This window comes from Adiantum capillus-veneris, chromosome 29 (assembly GCF_014529385.1).
Source record: "Adiantum capillus-veneris isolate H3 chromosome 29, ASM1452938v2, whole genome shotgun sequence".
Classification (NCBI taxonomy): domain Eukaryota; kingdom Viridiplantae; phylum Streptophyta; class Polypodiopsida; order Polypodiales; family Pteridaceae; genus Adiantum; species Adiantum capillus-veneris.
This window is the reverse complement of record NC_140959.1, coordinates 57,031,559-57,050,837: the sequence shown is the minus strand read 5'-3', so window position 1 is coordinate 57,050,837 and position 19,279 is coordinate 57,031,559. Positions and strand designations below refer to the sequence as shown.

Genomic DNA, 19,279 nt, shown 5'->3' with positions numbered 1-19,279 from the left:
TTGCCTATCTCCAAAAGCATCACTGAGTATGGGGTGGTAGTTTTGATCCCCATGTGTCTACATAGGAATTTTTTCTGTATCTTTTCAATGTCATTCCAAGTGCTAGCGGAGATACTCCCCCCCATACCTCTACACCGTAAAGTATTGTTTAGACTACGCATACATCAAATGCCAGAGACTTGATTTCCCATTGCCTTGTGACACTTTGCTTGCACATGTTCTCAAATTCATAGTATTTCGCTTGTCTTGCATCAATTCTGTTTTGCGCGCAACTTTCCCATGCATGGTTTGAAGGTACATAGATGCCCAAGTACTTGAACCTCTCAACCGCTTGGAGTGTTTGCCCATCATACGTGATGATGGGTTGATTCTCATTTCTACATGTGTGGACTGACATAACCTTTGTTTTGGCTACATTGACTGACAAGCCCGTTGCATTGCAAAATGCATGTACTGTATCCAAAAGTTTCTGTAGGAGGGCCTTGTAGGCAAAGAGAACCACATCGTCGGCATATATGAGGAGCAGAAGCGTGAAAGTACCAATGCTAGGGTGATCTCCCCCCTCTCCCATAGCCTTGTTAATGAAATCATCAAGCTCATCTATGCATAGTCCAAAAAGTGTAGGTGACAAAGGGCATCCTTGTTTAACTCCCATAGTGCTCCTGAACTCTTGTGAGAAACCTGTGTTTGTCTTGAGTTTACATCTGACCTCTTGGTAGAGGCGTCCCACTGCTGCCCTGAGATGCATAGGAACTCCCAGAGTTTCCATACGTGACCATAGCCCTTGACGGGGTACTGTGTCAAACGCTTTCGTGAAGTCCACAAAACAACAATACAAGGTTTTGCCTTTTAGCCTGGTTCATCCATCAAGACCCGGAGTGTGATAAGGTGGTCTATCTTGCTGTGGCGGGCTCTAAATCCTGCTTGTCCAATGGCACGTTTCCCGTTATTTTCAGCCCATGTGCTAAGATCTTTCTCAATAATGCTTTCAAATAGTTTTGCCATACATGAGCTCACCATGATGGTGCGATAATTAGTGAGCAAATTGCGGTCACCTCCTTTAAAGAGCGCTTTCACCCAGTTTTCTTGCCAATCTTGGGGTAAGTATTGGTTGACTGCTTGATTCATCATATGGTGTATCCATTTCTTAGCCTCAATACCTGACCATTTCAGCATTTCAGAGGTAAGATGTAATGTGTCAGCTGCTTTCCCATTCGCCAGGCTTTTGAGGCCTTTAATGACTGCCTGGAAGGTGATGGGCTTTGGATGTTCGGCCTGAGCCCCTGTGTATATCGCCTCTTGAGTCCCCGACGGGGCATACAAAGTTTGTACATAAGCATACATTTCATTTAGGCTGAAATCTCCCATCACATCCCCTTTCTTCCCCTTCATGTTACGCCAAGCCTTCTGAACCTGCTGAGGTCTAGTTGTTCTTTTGAGAGTTCATACATGCGTCTCTTTTTCCTCTTGAGTGTATTGTATTCTCTAGCAGCCCATTCCCATTCAGTTGAGTGTTGTGCTAAGCCTCTCATCTTGCGTTTGGCCTCCTTGCATTCTGCATCAAACCAAGGATTATGAGGTAAACCCTTCCTAGTCTGTTTACCATTTTGATACTTGCCCATAGTAATTTTTGCCGCTTCCTCCATTGCATGTCGGAAGATCTTCCACGTCTCTTCAATGTCACAAGGCATGTTCCGATCAAACAGTAAGCTATCTAAGAGACTAGCATAGTCCTCTTTCTTTGTGAGTTGCATTTTGTATGACCAATTCGGTGTATTCATTGTGTTGACAATAGGCATACTGGGCATGTGTAGGCATATATGAATTGGGGTATGGTCAGAGGTCGGTAGCCTGCTACCCACTTCAAAACTATGGACCAAGTCCAATGCGTCGTATCTCACCAAGGCATAATCATTTGTACTCCTCCCTTGATTTGCCGTGTAGCAAGTGTACGATCCAGAGTGTACGAACTTATTCGCACCATTCATGGCTACAAGCTGCATTGAGTTCATCATACTTATCATGGCTGACCCCTGTGCATTCATGATGTTATCACTTGAACATCTATCCCACATAGAACCAAGTATAAGTTCCCCATTCTTATCCGCAGGGTGCATTGAATGGTCTGTCAATTGTACCTGTGTGTTTCCAATCCGGACATTCAAATCCCCTAGAAGGACAACTGCTCCCTCTTGTGCATACATTGCAATGTCTGTCATAGGTCAGCAAAGGGGTCATTTTTGGATAGCTGGTTTGTGTCATAAAAAGGTGACTCTCGATGCGGGATATAGCATCCTGCAACAAAGATCAATCCTTGTGAAGAGAAAACCTTAACCCATATATAGCGCTTGTGGTCATCGATCTTGCATACCTCAACCATCGTTTGAAGCTCTTCCTTATACATTACAGCTACACCTCCTTGTCCTCGCATTTTGGTACCATTCCACCATACGGAGTGCTTGATATATCCACTAATGTCTGGCAGCCTGCATGTGTTTTGTTCCCATGTTTCCAATAGAAAGAGTATGTCAGCTTGTGGTAGAATATCCACCAGCCCTTCCCCCTTATGCCATGGGAAACCTCTACAATTCCAGCTTGTAACCTGTATGGTTGTGATCCCATGGGTCGCGTGCCCCTATGCATTTTTAGGCGGTGATGCTGGTTTTTTCTCCTTGAGGCGTTCCTCATATGCTTTCCGTCTTGCTACCTGTTGTGTCGGTGTTCTATCTTCACTTACATAGTACTGAGTGCCTTTCAAGTAGAAGCGTGCAGTTTCCAAAATTATGGCCCTTTTGCGAGCATCCAACATTGTGCATACAACTGTCCTATGAGCATCAATCTTCTTCTGACCCACTCTATGTGCCCCATATACCCGTGCATCTTGCATATCAAGCTTTTCTGCTAACAGGGTGGTAACGTCTACGTTCAATGACATGACTGTTTCCCCCTCAGGTTATGGCATGCCTCGTATCACAATGTTTTGGGATCTTTTCTCCCTTTCCTTGTATTCGGTAGAATCCTCATGCTTATACATACTTTCATACGTATACATCTCTCCTGTCTTGTGTCCCATGGTCCTCTCTTGTTTCACTATCTGTGCCCAAGATGGAGGAGACCCCTCGGGTGCATCGGTTACATTATTGGTGACCTGTGTTATGTGACTGCCTTGTTCCAGTACTTGAGTTTGCAGTGTTTTCAGGGTGTCTTCTTGTTGTTGAAGCTTCAGAGCTTGCAGTGCAATGGTATGATCCAACTCTTGGTTGTGTAGTGTCAGGTTCTTGATGTCTTCATTTTGGCGTGAAATAACCTCATTCTGTTGTCGTACCTGTTCTTGGATAGACAGTAGCAGTCCCCAAATGTCCTGTGTAGTACATGTGATCGTCATGTCCCTTGAATCCTTGGGGGGCGTGTCCTTCGGCATTGATTTAAAAGGCGATGAGCTCACTGTTCGACCGTTTCTGGATACCCTTTGATTAATGTGCGCTGATTGCATAGGTGGAATCATGCGGCAGTGGCTACATGTAGCAGTGAGACAGTAGGCCTGGTGCAGTGAGGCAACGGCAGGTGCTACACTCTTGGCACTGTGCAATCGCAGTAGGTCAGCCACAGCGGGTGCCGCAGCAGCCGCAGCAGTGGCGCGCGCAGGGGATGAAACAGCAGCAGCGCGCAGGCAGCCACAGGGGTGGCATGTGGGCAGCTACAGGGGGTGCAGGGGCTGCGCGGAGAGAGAGAGAGAGAGAGAGAGAGAGAGAGAGAGAGAGAGAGAGAGAGAGAGAGTTGTGCGCGTGCACGGGCACACATTTCATCACTGATGGTTTTTCCCCTGTGGTTTGTGGTTCTTGTTATATTTCAGGGGTTTTTTCAATACCAAATCCATCTATTTTGTGTCCCCTTCAAGCTGATGTAATGCCTATGGGTCTGTAACTTGGTTACTATTACAAACTTGGTATGCTCCCCGTAGTTCCTAGGAACTCGATTTTTGATGTTGCTATTCGTTGCCAAACAATCACATACAAGGGTAATTTTAGCTTGGTGGAATGTTAATGAAGTTCCTATCTCACCAATCTGAAATCTCTCTATAAAGCTTTCTATCATCAATGGGATTCATTGAATAGATAGCAGAGATCTTTTTAATGGTGTAGGAGCCATATTAGACACATAGTAATTGCAAAATCCCCCATTGCGGGTGGCTTTTGCAAATCTAGTCATTCTTGTGATTTGAAAATTGCATCAGATTCGTCATGAGAAGACGAATTAAACAATGATTCGTTATGGTGCGGAAATTATGGGGGCCCACGATCAGCGTGTCCTTCACTCTCTGCATCGTCTCGTCACCATCGGGATGCGAATGTTACTCTGGAAGGGAGCAAGGTTGACCTCTGTAGGGACGGCAACTCTCCACCACGAGTTTAACATCCCACCTGTACTTGCCTTTTGTGGGGGACAACGAGCAAGGGCTTTTGACAAGTACCGCTCGGTTTCATCCACCTGGATAGGCTCCTTGGTAAACAAGAAGCCTAAGAACTAGCCGTTCAAGAAGTGGACTTGGACCACAAGAACCCATAACTGGATGAATAAATATATCCCAACGGCTGACTTTAGCTTAGTTCGCTACCATGCATGGGACAAGTGGGACGAGAGGCATTCGTGCCTTGCGTTGAAGGCCTATAAGAAGACAACCAGGTTTGAACAAACACATGGATACCTACTGCAGCTCAATAGGAGCACTATCGTGACTAGGAAAGAAGAGAGAGTGTTGGCTCTCGCGAGAGTAGGCGAGCTCAAACTTGCTGATAGTTATAAAGCGCGGACACAGTATTTGCTTGTTGTGCTCCCAGCTAGAGGGTCGTTCGCTTTCGCATTTGCTAGTGACTTATTCGACGGTTGATGATTCTAGGGGGCGTTGGCTAAACCGATTCAACTCCACCTTCAACGCTATCGACTCGTCGTTGGAACCTAAAGAAAGGACGGAGGCTCGCGGGAAGCGGATGCCCTTCTGGGTACGCTGTGATCCGCACTCGAGGGATGGAACCGCAGGGCATGTGCTTGTGGCGAAGTTCCTCAGTGAGGTTGTACCCGGCGGATTTTTTTTTTTTGGGGGGGGGGGGGGCTTCCCTTCCTGTGCTTTTATTTTGAATCCGATCCCTTCGGAGGGAAATGACACAATTCTCCCCAAGCGAAGCCAAATGAGCTACAAGAGCGCCCAAGTGCCTTTCCTTCCCCCGGGGGGGGGGGGGTCAACCTCACCTCAAAGGGGTTGGGAGGTGCAAAAGGGAGACACTACCAACCTCAGCGGACGCCACCTGTGAGCGGATGTCCTTCCAAGTGGGTATGGCATTTCCTAGGGGAAAACCGTCGGGTTACAAGGGCAGTTTAGTGAGGTGAGCGATAAGTTACCTGGAGGAGGCAACTCCAAAGGGAAGACCGAAGCAAGTCCCGCATTACTTGGGCCTCTGAACAGAGATACTCGGTTCCTGTCATGCCCATCACTAGTCAGTGAAATGGGTCTCTCAAGGGCATGGCTTTAAGAGTGTAGATAATTATGGCCTTACGTAGTCCAAAGGAAACTAGTGACAAAAGCGTCTTCCCTAGGAGCCTAGGTGCATAGTCCTGGTCGTTCTTCTTGTGCACTTTTTTGGGGAGCGGCCGGGAGTGCCCAACTCGACTCCTAAAACAAACAAAAAAAAAAAAGAATTAAACAATACGAACATTGTTTTTTTCCCAAATTTGTCTTGACGCTCTATTTTAGAAAATCTACATTTTGTGGCTTCTTGAGGTGGTACACTTCTTAGCAAATCAGAAAAGGGCTAATTAGTAATATTCTAAGCATGTTCTAATTTGTGCCTCTAAATTGGGGATGGATACATGCAGCATGTCTCACAATTGGCTCCTTTACCCTACACAATATGAATAATCTCTAGAGGCATTATAGAGCTATCTGGCAAGTCTTGAACAGAAGATTTGTTATTCAGAAGGGAAATGGGACAACTAATATACCACACTTGGATAGAAAGGTTTTTTTATGTTCTCTCTCTCTCTCTCTCTCTCTCTCTCTCTCTCTCTCTCTCTCTCTCTCTCGCGCGCGCGCACACACAAGAATGGAAGTTTCCAATGTCAGACAATTCCCAATGACCTCAAAGATCTATACAGCTTGTTACTCCAGGAAAATGGGGTAACCAGTTTACTACACTTGGTGATAGAAGGTTATAGGTTACTCTCTCTCTCTCTCTCTCTCTCTCTCTCTCTCTCTCTCTCTCTCTCATGCATGCGCGCGTGCACACACACACACACACCACATTTTTCATGTGTATGGGTTATAGGTCTCTCTCTCTCTCTCTCTCTCTCTCTCTCACACACACACACACACACACACACACACACCACATTTTTCATGTATATGGGTTCTTAGTTTGTAATCCTACATCTTTTTTCTGTAGCAGAACAAGCTTTCCCGCTTGTTGTGATACATTAGGGCGTCTGTGAGTGCTACTAGGGTTGCTTGGCCGCACTCGAACCCATTACCCGAGTCACAAAGGATGAGTACTCAACCAATTAAGCTAGCTCCTTTGGACAAAGTCCATCCTAGATCTTATAATTTATGGGTTTTATTCCCTGTTCTATTCCTTGACTTGGCTCTAGTGGCTACTTAGAACATATTCCATATTGTAAATTATGTGGCTTTGTGAATTTTTGGCCACTTGAAGAAGGTACTTAGGCTTTATTTTTCACATAAATCTCTTTTGGTTGTGGTACTAATATACATGTTGTGATCATCGACAATTGGTCGCATGGAGATTTTAATCGTCTTTTTTAAAAAATCTTTCTATGATTGCATGCTAAATTGTCGGTGGCTACCTTGAAAAGTTTGATATCTAGAATCATGTGTAGATAATTTTGTCATGGTACGCAATGCTCTTTAAGAGCATGAGGTCCTTGATCTCCATGCAATTTTATTATTTTGACTTTGTCTATTTCTATCATAGGGTTTTTCATGTAAGGACTATCAATCAAAGATTGGTTCATTGAGTCCCCAAAGAGTTGGTCTAACGGTAAGGCTTTGGCCTCTCAATCTATAGGTTGTGGGTTCAAATCCCCGTTGGGTCACACTCTAGAGGGACACCTTGTGCTCAACTGGTGTTCACGTTGCTAGGGCTCTTGCCCTCGGACACTAGAGTGCATCCTCCTCCTAGGGTGGGTCACCCAAGGAGGAGATTGACCCACCCAAGGAGGAGATTCCTAGTTGGCTGCTACGAGTTCTCTGTGTCATTCCCAACATGTGGTGCATCAATTAGGTGGCCATGGTGATGCCTACGCATGGTTCTTGCCCGATGGTACGCGGCCCTTGCCCGACCATGTGACATGGCTAATATTTAAAAGGGATAAGCACCTCTCCTTGTGGGCCCTCTAGTGTGTCAAAAAAAAAGATTGGTTCCTTGATTAGCATTTCAAAACTTGAGCAAATGCAGGAAACATCGAGACTTTCCTGAAGTAGAGATCCTTACATTTTGAGTATAGGTGTTCTTTTTGTTTCCCTTTACAAGGCTGTTGGAATTGGGTTGTAGGGAAAACACACACAGCTTGGAGAAGACAAAGAAAGCTCAAGGCACACAACATAGAGTGTATTACTTAGTGTGCAATGGAAAAAAAAATAGATAGTCATAGAATGATGATTGTATATACAATGCACGGGGAAAAAAACCTCCTAGTGAGGGAAAAAATGCCTCGGCGGTTCTAAGTAGTTGTGAAGATTGTCCTGTACTCAGCCTCACAACTAGAAGTGGACACAGTAGGTTGCTTCTTGCTCAACCATGGTATACATGAACTGCCAAGCAGGAAAAAAACCAATTGTGGACGCTCGCGTGTCAAAACAACCAACCCAATCTGAGTCCGAAAAAGCATCTAAGTCTGGCGGCAATGATCCCCTCCTTGGGAGAAAACAAGCCAAGATGTAAAGTTCCACTCAAGTAGCTAAGGATCCTCTTTCCAATGCTTAGACCCTGGGCTATGCATAAATCTACTGACTTGTGAGACTGCAAACTGAATATCCGGCCTGGTGTTGCATACATAAATGAGGCATCCAACGACAATTTGGTAAAGAGTCACATCGGCAAGATCACCAACATCATGAATACTCAATTTCAAACCTGTTTGCATGGGAGTGGCTATAGGTTTGCAATCCTCAAGTTCAAACTTACATAGCAATGTCTCTATGTAACTTTTCTGACACAAGGCAATACCACCATCACATTGCTTAAATTGTATGCCCAAGTAATGATGCAACAATCCCAAATCTTTCATCTTGAAAGTAGCATTCAAATATGCCTTAATTCAGCAATATGTCTCTCATTTGCTCCAATGATCAGCAAATCATCCACATAAAGAATCACAATGAGAAGTACATCACCCTCACGCTTTACATACAATGTGCTTTCTGTTGGACTGTTACGAAAGCCTCGTTTGACCAAATGAGTGTCAGCCTTCTCATACCAAGCATGAAGAGATTGCTTCAATCCATACAAAGCTTTCTTACATCTGCACATTTTATCCTCTTGTCCTTTCTTGACAAAACTGTGAGGCTTTGTTACATAAACTTCCTCAAATATGTCACCATTCGAGAAAGCAGTAACAATGTCAGATTGATGTACATCCCAACCAAAATGAGCTACCAATGCACATAGAAAACGCACACTACTCATGCGGAAAGTGGGAGCAAAAGTCTCTTCATAATCTATGGCTTTTTCCGTGCACAACCTTTTGCAACATGTCGAGCCTTACGGCGATCAATCTCACCATCCGGCTTGCGTGTCAACTTGTAAACCCACTTCGTACCAATGTCCTTTTTGCTAGGAGGCGAACCACATAAAGTCCATGTGTCATTTTCTATAAGTGCATCATATTCTGATTGCATGGCAACCATCCAATTTTCTAAATTCTGTGCTTCATCAAAAGATAGAGGTTCCTCAACATCATGTAAGCTAGACATAGCCAAAGCATAACAATCTGATGCATAAGATGCATGGAGAGAACCTGAACGAGTACGACTAGAGAAATGCGCATCCAATTTACTGTCACACAAAGTATGCACCAACCATTTAGGCATACCTCTAGCTTGCTCATTCTCAACCCTTTCCTCATCAAGTACATCAATACATCTGCATATGTAATAGGCTGATATGTAACATTTTCAAAAACCTTCATAGGTTGTACATTTGCATCATTGGAATTTACATTTGAATTTCCACCACTGAAAAGAGGCAATAAAGTGTGTAAATGTCGTATGAACTTACATAGTGTCTCTAGTACATGACAGCAAGGGCTGAATAGAATCTTTCACAAACACAACATTCCTTGAAACCAAGATATGCTTTGTTTATGGATGATACAACCTGTAACCTTTGCTTTCAGCACTATAACCAACAAAGATGCATTTGACAGCCTAATCATCTAATTTTGTGCGTTGTGTTTGTGGCACTAAAGCATATGCCAAACAGTCAAAAACAGGCATGTGCTCAATAGAAGGCTTTCTATCTTGCCATGCTTCATATGGAGTAATAGACTGCAAAGCTTTCGTAGGACACGTTAAGTACATAAGTGGCACACATGATGGCATCAAGCCAAAACGAATGTTGCAAAGCTTGACTTTTGGGATATTCTGGTAGGTCTTTACGCAAGTCGCAATGAGGGAAAAATTGCATTGTTGCGTAAGGACCTAGAGTCAAAGATTATGCACGAGGAAGATGATATAGACACTTTCCTTGTTGGTATCAAGGATATCAATGAGCAACTTATTTTTGCAGGTGAAGTCATTTCAGACAGTTCCCTTGGGCAAACTGTTCTCGATGCCTTGCCAAATTCTTATCAGACTTTTACTAGAACTTGAAGACTTATGACTCAAATAAATCCGGAAGTTGTCAAGTTTGATGCATTTTGCACATTGTTGTTGCAAGAGTCACTTTCCCAAAAAACAGGACTAGAAAGCGTGCAATTGAACAGGCTTTTATTGTTGCTCAAAGAAAAGGTGGTAATAGCAATGCAGTCACTCTAGCTAGACTTGGTCTTGTAGTCAAATTTGTGGATGACAGATGTACAATACATGATCTCAATTTTGGTGATGAAATTGTTGTATCTGGCATTTTATGCCGTGGGATGTATAAGCTCACTTTGTATGACAAGTGTGGGTAAAATTTTGCAAATGCAATTGTGGATTCTAAGGCTATTTCAGATGCAAAACTTTGGCATGCATGTTTTGGACATCTACATTTTGCCAGTTTGCTGCGTTTGCAGAAATCTGATATGGTTGCTTCTTTGCCGCCTCTTGAAGCACCTGTCGAACATATTTGTGAAGGCTGTATTTTGGGTAAGATGCGGCGTTCGAAGTTTCCAAAGGATGGTTCAGTTAGGACCACATACAAGTTGCAGCTTGTACATAGTGATGTTTGTGGGCCCATGCAAACTCCTTCCTTGGGAAATTACCTTCACTTCGTGACTTTCATTGATGATTACTCGAGGCATGCATGGGTATTTCCGCTTAAAACAAAGTCTGAAGTATTTATGTGCTTCAAACAATTTTTGGCTATGGCTGAAAATGTCTCAAAATGTACTATGGACACCCTCCGTTCCGATCGAGAGGGAGAGTATATGTCTCATGAATTTATGCATTTTTGGCTAGTCGTGGGATAAAACACCAATGTACAGTGTCTTATACGTCTCAACAAAATGGTATTGATGAGACAAAAAACAGGTCACTTATGGAAATGGCACGATTGAACAAATGTGAGGAGTAATAGTACGCTTCACAAAAAACAAAATCAATGTATGAGCATGTGAATCTTTTACATCCCAACGAGCTTGTTCATCCATAGACAAAACAACTCTAACATCAGCAATTCTTGCAGCAAGACTTACAACATCCTCAACATTGCATGTATCCTCAGAACCAGGACGTACATCAATGCCCTGCACAATGTTCCAGACTCCCTTCGACACAAGAACATGTTGCATCATATAAGTCCACATAGGGTAATTGTCGCCATCCAATCTGTCCTCAACAGCAAACATCTTGAACACATCTGTGTTTTTGTCAGTCATGATATATGATGCACCTAATGTGAAAATTGCCCGAAAAGAGGAGAAGGAAAGCGGGAACAACACATGCTATATAGAACAAACCGTAGAATATTGTAAGGGACCTGTTTTGCAAAAAACATCACTGACGAAAATTTTGCACAAAATGACAAAATAGCATGTGTAGTACTGCTTGTAGTGGAAACGAAGGTCGAAATGAGCCTGAATCAAAAATTTGAGCAGACTAAGCTCTTCAAACACTCCCAAGGTTTGTGTCGACCAGCAAACGCTCGCCAAAGCTCACAGAAATCGGAGAAAGTGAGCAGGAGTGTGCTGGAGCTGTTGATGACTAAGCCCGAGAGGATGCAACTTGCTCTGATACCAGTTGTTGAAATTAGGATTGCAGGAAAACGCACATAACTTGGAGAAGACGAAGGAATCTCAAGGCACACAACAAAGAGTGTATTACTTAGTATGAAATGGAAAAAAATAGATAGCCCTAGAATGATGGGCATATATACAATGTACAGGGGAAAAAACCTCCTAGTGAGGGAGAAAATGCCTCGGCGGTCCTAAGTGTGTTCACACATATCACTACCACATGTATATGGTAACAAAGGTCTCTAACCATTGATCAACGTTTCAAAACTTAAGTAAATGCCACACATCGATATGCCTTTTTGAGTCGGTATTTTTTTGCCCACCGTCATATGATCGCCATGTTAGCACTTGGAAAATTGGAGCCACAGCAACCAATCATTGGACCTGTAATCTGAACATGCTCTATAATTTGAACACTGATACTGAGCACTGAGCGACTGAGTGCGATTGACCTATCACATGTTTCCTAATGATTGGTCCCCCCTCCCCCACAACGCTTGATGGCGGCCGAGAAAGGACGCTTACTATCCTAATCAATGCTCCTAGCCTCCGTCAATCTCCTTGATTATGGGGAAAGGATAGCAAGCGTCCTCTCCCTACACATTACAAGCTACATACAGTTTCCCTAGTTTGTTGTTCCTTTTTTTTTTCAAGTCCTCTATTGCCTAGTAATGTTTCATCTCTTGTTCACTCTCTAGCTAATTTTGGTTCTTAGTTACAATTCGCTAGCTCTAATATTACTTAGTCAATCATAGTAGAGTGATGTCCATGCGACTATCTTTGAGCTAGGCTCCAAAATTAGTAAAATTTGTTGTTATTTATAACAAGTTCCCACAATAGGTCCTCTTGATTTGCAATAATTATGTTTTGTAAAATAAAATTATGATACTTGCAAGACGCATAAATTTATAAATTTCCAAATTTAGCCCACACAATGAAAGGCTTTTTCTAGGTAGTGCTTTGAAATCTCATTCAAAACACACACACACGCGCGCGCGCAAAGGTGTTGCTACAAGCTCTGATTGGTCAAACCATGGTCTTTTTTTCTTTAAAAATCTACCCCAGTTTAGCTTATGGTTTCCCTGCACAAAGAACACTCTGACACTCACTCACCCTCTTTCCGGTTGTAAACAGTCAGGAACAAGGCATCTTTTTTCTTTTTTTCCTTGAGACGAATGTTTTTTTAAAAAAAGGAAGGGGCTTGTTTGGACACCTACCCCCTTGAGGTGGCTAGTTGTTAGCTTTGTACATAGTTACCGCTTAGGTATTTTTCTTTTCCTAGTGGGGATATACCCTTATTAAGGGTGCATGGTAAAAATAACCTCATGATGGTAAAAATAAACATGGTGGTTTAATTCTCCTCATCCTATCGAGGACCTCTTCATGCCCCTACTGCCTTCTTTCCCCCTCTCTCCCTCTCCCCCTCTGCCGCATCACCTGCTCTCAGATATCTCTATGCGCATAAACCTAAACTTGCATACTCCTAGCCTCCACTGAGGCAGCCACATTTGTGTCCCATATGGAATAGTGCACTGGCAGATCATGTAGATAATGGTGGGAGCTACTACCTGTAGCTCTTCATGATGCCTCATCCTCGACTTGCTTCTATTTAAAGAGGTGAGGACGCTTTTTGCCCCTCACTTAGCCTTGATTGTGTTTTAGTGTGTGTATGTGAAAGAGAGGAGTGCGCTTGTTGCCGCTTACTGAGTGGAAATGGAGCTCACGGAGCAACCTTCACAGGTCTATGAATTACTTGGCTTGGTTTCGTTATGTAGTTTTGGCACATGGATGACATACTACACTTTGTTGAATTTTTTGAATGTATAAGGATACTCTGTTTTGTTCAGGCGCTTAGGTTTTGCTTTACATAAGGATATGGGTTTTTTCGTTAGGGACACACAGACCATTAATTGATTTCATCATTGGGGCCTTGATGTGTGTATTTAATCACTATTAATGTTGGCTGGTGCATAATGTGTAAAAGTAAATTGGTTTTTTTTTTTTTTAACCCTGCTCTCTCGCTATTGTGTACTGTATGAAGGTTCTTGGCATTTTGTTGGATTCCATGCTCTTCACATGTGAGCTTGATGGAGCTTCTAAAGACTGACGGTAGGCTTGCGTTTTTGCATACCATCTTTACTCACCATTTAAGGAGGCATACATTGGTTTGCGTTTTTCTGATGGCATTTTTGTGGTAAGATGCACCTTCCAGGAGGATTCATTCATTAACCCGTATTGGATGTATATTTGATTTTTTGTATTAGGAAGGTTGGCAACATCGTATAGAAAGATTCCCAGCCCGAGTGGCTCTGGTTACGTTCAGTATTTGTTGGCATAATAGTGGTATAATGGACTAATTGTTGTACTGCATACTATGGTTTAGACTACAATCCAAGACAAAGGTGTTGTGGTAGAATAGCTAATACATGAGCAAATTGAACAATAAAGTCTTATTACAGTAGTGAAGATGCTAAAGAAGTTATCTTGCAAAAAAGTAGAGAAGAGGAAAGACCTACATATAGGGATGTCTTTGCTTTGTCATAGAACTTAAGAGGGATTGATACTTAAATCTACCAACTTAAAATTCCTATAAATGTGACACTACATTATCGGAAAAATTCCCTTTTACATACAACATACATAAAGTCTTTGGCTCTCTACATGAGTTATGCCTCTATCTAAAAGGGAGGCTACATTGAGACACAACCATCAATGCTTATACTATGGATGTAACATGGGTCACCTCTGAATGTGGTGGAACTTGTAGATCGCGTGCAACAAATAGGCCATGTCCCCTATCTTAAAGGCTAGAAGGAACTGTCATGTAAAGAGCAGCCATCTTCATCTGTAGGAAGCGATAGTCCATTCCATCCTTGCATTAGGAAAGAAATGGACTCATTTTTGGGCTTTTAACTCTAGTGAGAAAATGCCCCTTAGCCAATAGGAAGAATGCTAACGTTACGTAGAAAAACCTTTTTTTCTCATTTTTTAAAATGTCCATGAAAATCATTTTGGTGAAATTTTCATTGTCACCAAAAGAGTAAGGCGCTTGATGTTGACATCTTGCATAGGCGCCGAGCGTCTTTTTATGACCCGATGTTGCTATCTCGCACAAGCATCAATCACCTTTTTGTGAGGTACTCACAATTCAAATTTGAACGGATCGTACTTGATAGCGATTGATAGGTCCTACTTAAGACTATGAAGAGGTCATAACCAAGCGAATAGAGGCCCATGAGGGGTCTCTTGGGCCTCTACTCACTTGGTATTGACCTCAGGAGGCCCTAGACTTAAAAAGGTTGTATCTTGAGCTAGAGACGTCGGATTTTAGTGTTTTAAAGTGCTATCCTAAGGTTTTTTTACGTTCTGGATGCATCCGTGGTGTTTTTTTTTTTTGTATTTTGAAAACATCTCTTATGTTTTTTCTCTCATAACACATCACATCACTCATTAAGATTCACGGACATGGATTTTTGTGCACACTTAAGTTGGGCTCTCGAAAAGCATTTTGTACAAGCATGCATTTAAGTAATCAAGAAAACTTTTATGTATGTACTATGAGAAATAAAATTCCAAATTAGGATTACCTCTCTCTATGCTGAGTTGGCGTTTCTTATAGGGCCCAAAATTGAGTCCAATTTTCATTAGGAAAAATATGAACCCTCTAGGGGCCCTTTGGGATTAAGATCAATTAGAAGCCAGTCAATAGGAAGAGGGTGGTGGACACACTCTATACCCTCAAAAGAATAGGGGAACAAAGTAGTCTTACATCTCTTAATGGCTAGTGAGAAGGTAAGGGAGATGGCTAAGGGAAAGGGAAGAGGGGGGGGGGGGGGGGGGGGGTGACCACTTTGACCTCTTTTCCTCCACTTTTTGGCCCGGATTTAAAATTATGAAAAAAATAAAATTTCATGTTTTCTCTCCTTAAAAGGTCCCCAAACCTTTTTCATGATCACAAAATCATTTTTTACCTCCAAAAGTAAAAAAGCGCACACTAAAACCCCCCAAAAAATGATTTTTTTTTAAAAAAAATCAAAATATTATTTTCAACCCTCCATAGTCTTTCCAAACCTATTACATAGCTAAAAAGTTATTTTCTCTCTCTAAAAACCATTTTTCAAGCTCTCCATTGCTGCAACAACCACATGCACTGCCTGTAATTCAGCATTATCTCTCTGCTAACTTTCTCCCACCTCATTATAGCACCAAGCAAGCTTCTCCCCCATCTCTTCCCCTTGCCCACCACATAGTTTCACACCAAGCTAGCTCTTCTCCCTTCTCTCACCTCCATTACAACATGAAACAAGATTGGACTCCTTCTACTTTCATTCACTCACACTACATGGAAACCTCTACTCCCGAAGGGGTGGCAAAAGTATAAGCTCACATGACTTGCATACCACAACAATACGAGATGTGAATAGTGAGTGGGCATTGCAAGGGTTCACCTCCAACATAAGATAGAATGGTAAGAAAACTATCATTGTAGCTTACATTCAGACCTTAACATCATCACCATCTTTAATTTTATCATGTTGGAGAGACTTAACCTCTTTATGGCTTTCAATGTTTAGGGCTTCACACCTCATAACATTGGAGTGTGTTTTGTTGATGGCTTTGGTGCACCATCTATGATTGTGTAGCATGTGATTGAGTCTCACAATGTAAGTAAGTTGTGTTATCTATGGAGAGTTATCAAAGATTCTCCTTCTAATTTCTTCTTTGTATAGTTGTCACTAGATTATTAGAATGATATCATTCTTTACTTTATAAATTTGTGCTCACAAAATTTGTTGTTTACTTACAAAGTCAACTTGTTTTAAGAGGACATGAGTAAGCAACCATGTGCAGAGATGGAAATCACTCTATTATTGGTCTGTGAGGAACCTTTCACTACCATGTTAAAAGATTATGATAAGAATAGTAGGATTTGTGTAGAATCTTGAACCAATAGGTACTCTCTAGGAGCTCTTAGAAAAGCCATCCATAAAGTACTACCATCTTCCATAGTGTCATACACACAAGTATTCAAGTGTATATGAATTTCTAGATGAGGAAGCCAAGTACTTGTAAGAGAAGCCTGACAACAATAACATTTTCTCCGTTTGTAATTATTTTCATAAGGTTGGATTCCTCTATAAATGTTTTTGTATTTATACTCATTTTGGTGCAATATAGATATTCTTTTTGTTAAATAGTGTTGCATTGAGTGAGTATTTAATTTAAATTATTGGAGTTTCATACAGATTTGAGAAACATTGTTGACCTTTATGGATATTTTGATTTGCATTTAAGATGTTTCAAGTCTCAAGTCTTAATCACTCCACCATAGAGAAATTTGAGCAATATTTTGATTTCAGTTTAATCATTAATGGTTATTCTTATTAAAGTGGATCATAACCTTTGTCAAGATGTCTTCATTTGGGGATGTTGAATATATCTTGTTTCATTAGCAACGTTTCACAAGTTGAGAAAGCAAAATTCTTGCTTTCCAGCATGTTATTTTTTCCATACTATGCCTATGCCAAGGTTGAGATGGAGGTGTCCATGCATAGCGGTGATTGATAGGTGAACAATGAACTTATTATTGATTTGTATTTTAGCATACATAGATTGTAAAGCCTTTCAATTTCCACCTTTTTTAGTAGTGTTCACAAGTTTTTGGTATCAAATCTTCCTAAATATCCCTACTTATTAGCTATTGGTAGCTATTTCTTTGGTATTGCTAAAGTTGATACCAATGGCTATCACCTTGTGAACTTAACTATTAAATTGTGGATTTGATTTTTACTATGTAGCTCATTTGGATAGACAAAGTGTAAACATAAATTATAGATGCATGCATTGTTAACATAGAAGATACTACCACTCGAGCCTATGTAAAGTGCTAATCAAGAAACCTTTAGTTGAATACTATAACAATAGGGGTAATATGTGATTTCAAATACCAAAGACATTCCCAAGAACAGGGGGTGGACACAAGGAAGTAAAAGCTGGCTCCTTGTTTGGTTGATTTCTAGTGCTGAGTGCACAGGATTTGTGAGGCCTTTGACCGGGAGAGTTCACTGAAGTATATGTAACATATCACATGTGTTCAACATAAGGGATTTTATATTCTTGTAAAGTTACAGAAACATGTGTAGATAAGGCCTATAAGGGGTACTTTTAATCCATTTTGGTGAACGCACGTGATATAGAAAATTTTACATAGTGAATGTCTCGGTGCCTTTGAACACATAACAAAAAGAGGGGGGAAGGGGGGTTTCTCTTAGTACATCAAACTGCACACTTCTATCTCATGGCCATGCATTAAAAAAAAGGCTCTGTTTGTCATTTTAAGGCCCTATGGCCATTTTGCGCGCCCTTGTGGCCCCTCTTCTTGAGGCCCCCTAGGGCCTTAAAATGGCAAATACAAGCATATTTTAGTTGTTTGGCCATGATTCAAGTGTTAAGTTTTTTTTATTTTTTGGAAGTGTTGAACCTGATTTTGTAAGTGTTCAACAGCTTGTAGCTCCCACTCGGCTCCGAATCTGTACGGACTTGTCTCACATAAATTTGGTCATCTTGTCGCACTCTTTGGCCATCATGTGATATCTTGCTCGAATTCTCCAAACATCAACGTGCAAGTTTGCAATTTCTAATAAAATGATGTAAAAGAGATATTTCTTACTTTTTCATTAATCTACGGGCTCCAACGAGCATCAAAACCATGGAATCTGAAAATACTCAAAGAACCAATGTTTTTCATTGTGTTAAGGGTTATATTTCCTACGCTCAAAACTTTCCCAAAATCTCACCCTAACACCTTCAAAAGTGGCTTCCAAGGAGTGTCCTCGGTCAAAATTTGAAACTGAAGGAAAACAATCAGAATGAACTCGTAGACTGTGTACAAACTTAAAAACAACAAAAAGTTCCTTCAAACAAAATTTATCACTAAAAATTTGAAAATAGGCTCCCCTTGGACTCCCCACAGCGATAGAAATCACAAGGTTCAAGGAGAGATATGGTGTCACAAGTGCATGGTAGGAATCTCACCATGGTTTATTCCTTAAAGATTTATTTTACTTTATCATGTCTTCTCATTTACAATCTTACCAAACAAAAACAAATTTACACTTTAAATGACCAAATCTTGTTTAACTTATCAAACAATCTCAAAATATGGTAGGCCTAGAGTGCTCTTACACATCAACAAACAAAAAAGTCCAAATTTCTTCTCATTGACTTTGATAAACATACATTCATAAAAAACTTCCAAGGGGTAGTGCGGTCATAGTTCTTGCATCCATCCCATGACATGGTATGCTCATGGGGTGACCTATCACATAAAAATATCTTTGGTGGGGGTGCCCTCATGTTAGGAAAGGGTGTGTTACTGATGGAAATCTGTTGTATTGTCCTACTAGAGATCTCTCCATGTTAGCATAATGACTATTGGTGTAGTGGGAGCCACATTGCTTGAGGAGAGCTTTGTGCCACCATAAAAGATTCATGTTATGCTAGTTCATTGAGCCATTGTTACTGTTACCATATACATGTGGTAGTGATGTGTGTGAACACATTAGGACCGCCGGGGCATTTTTTCCCTCTTTAGGAGGTTTTTTCCCCCGTGCATTGTATATACGCCCATCACTCTACGGCTATCTATCTTTCCATTGCATACTAAGAAACACACTCTCTATTGTGTGCCTTGAGCTTCCTTCATCTTCTCCAAGCTGTGTGCGTCCTCATGGGCTTAGTCGCCAGCTGCTCCAGCACATGCCTGCTCACTTTCTTCGATTTCAGTGAGCTTTGGCAAGCATTCGCAGGTCGACAAATATTTTGGGATAGCTCG

General features: G+C 41.5%; 1 pseudogene; it reads right to left on the bottom strand.

Annotated features, from left to right (window-relative positions):
• Nucleotides 1-2,635: 2,635 nt before the first annotated feature.
• LOC147419243 (uncharacterized) lies at nt 2,636-3,421 on the bottom strand (annotated as a pseudogene).
• Nucleotides 3,422-19,279: the final 15,858 nt, after the last annotated feature.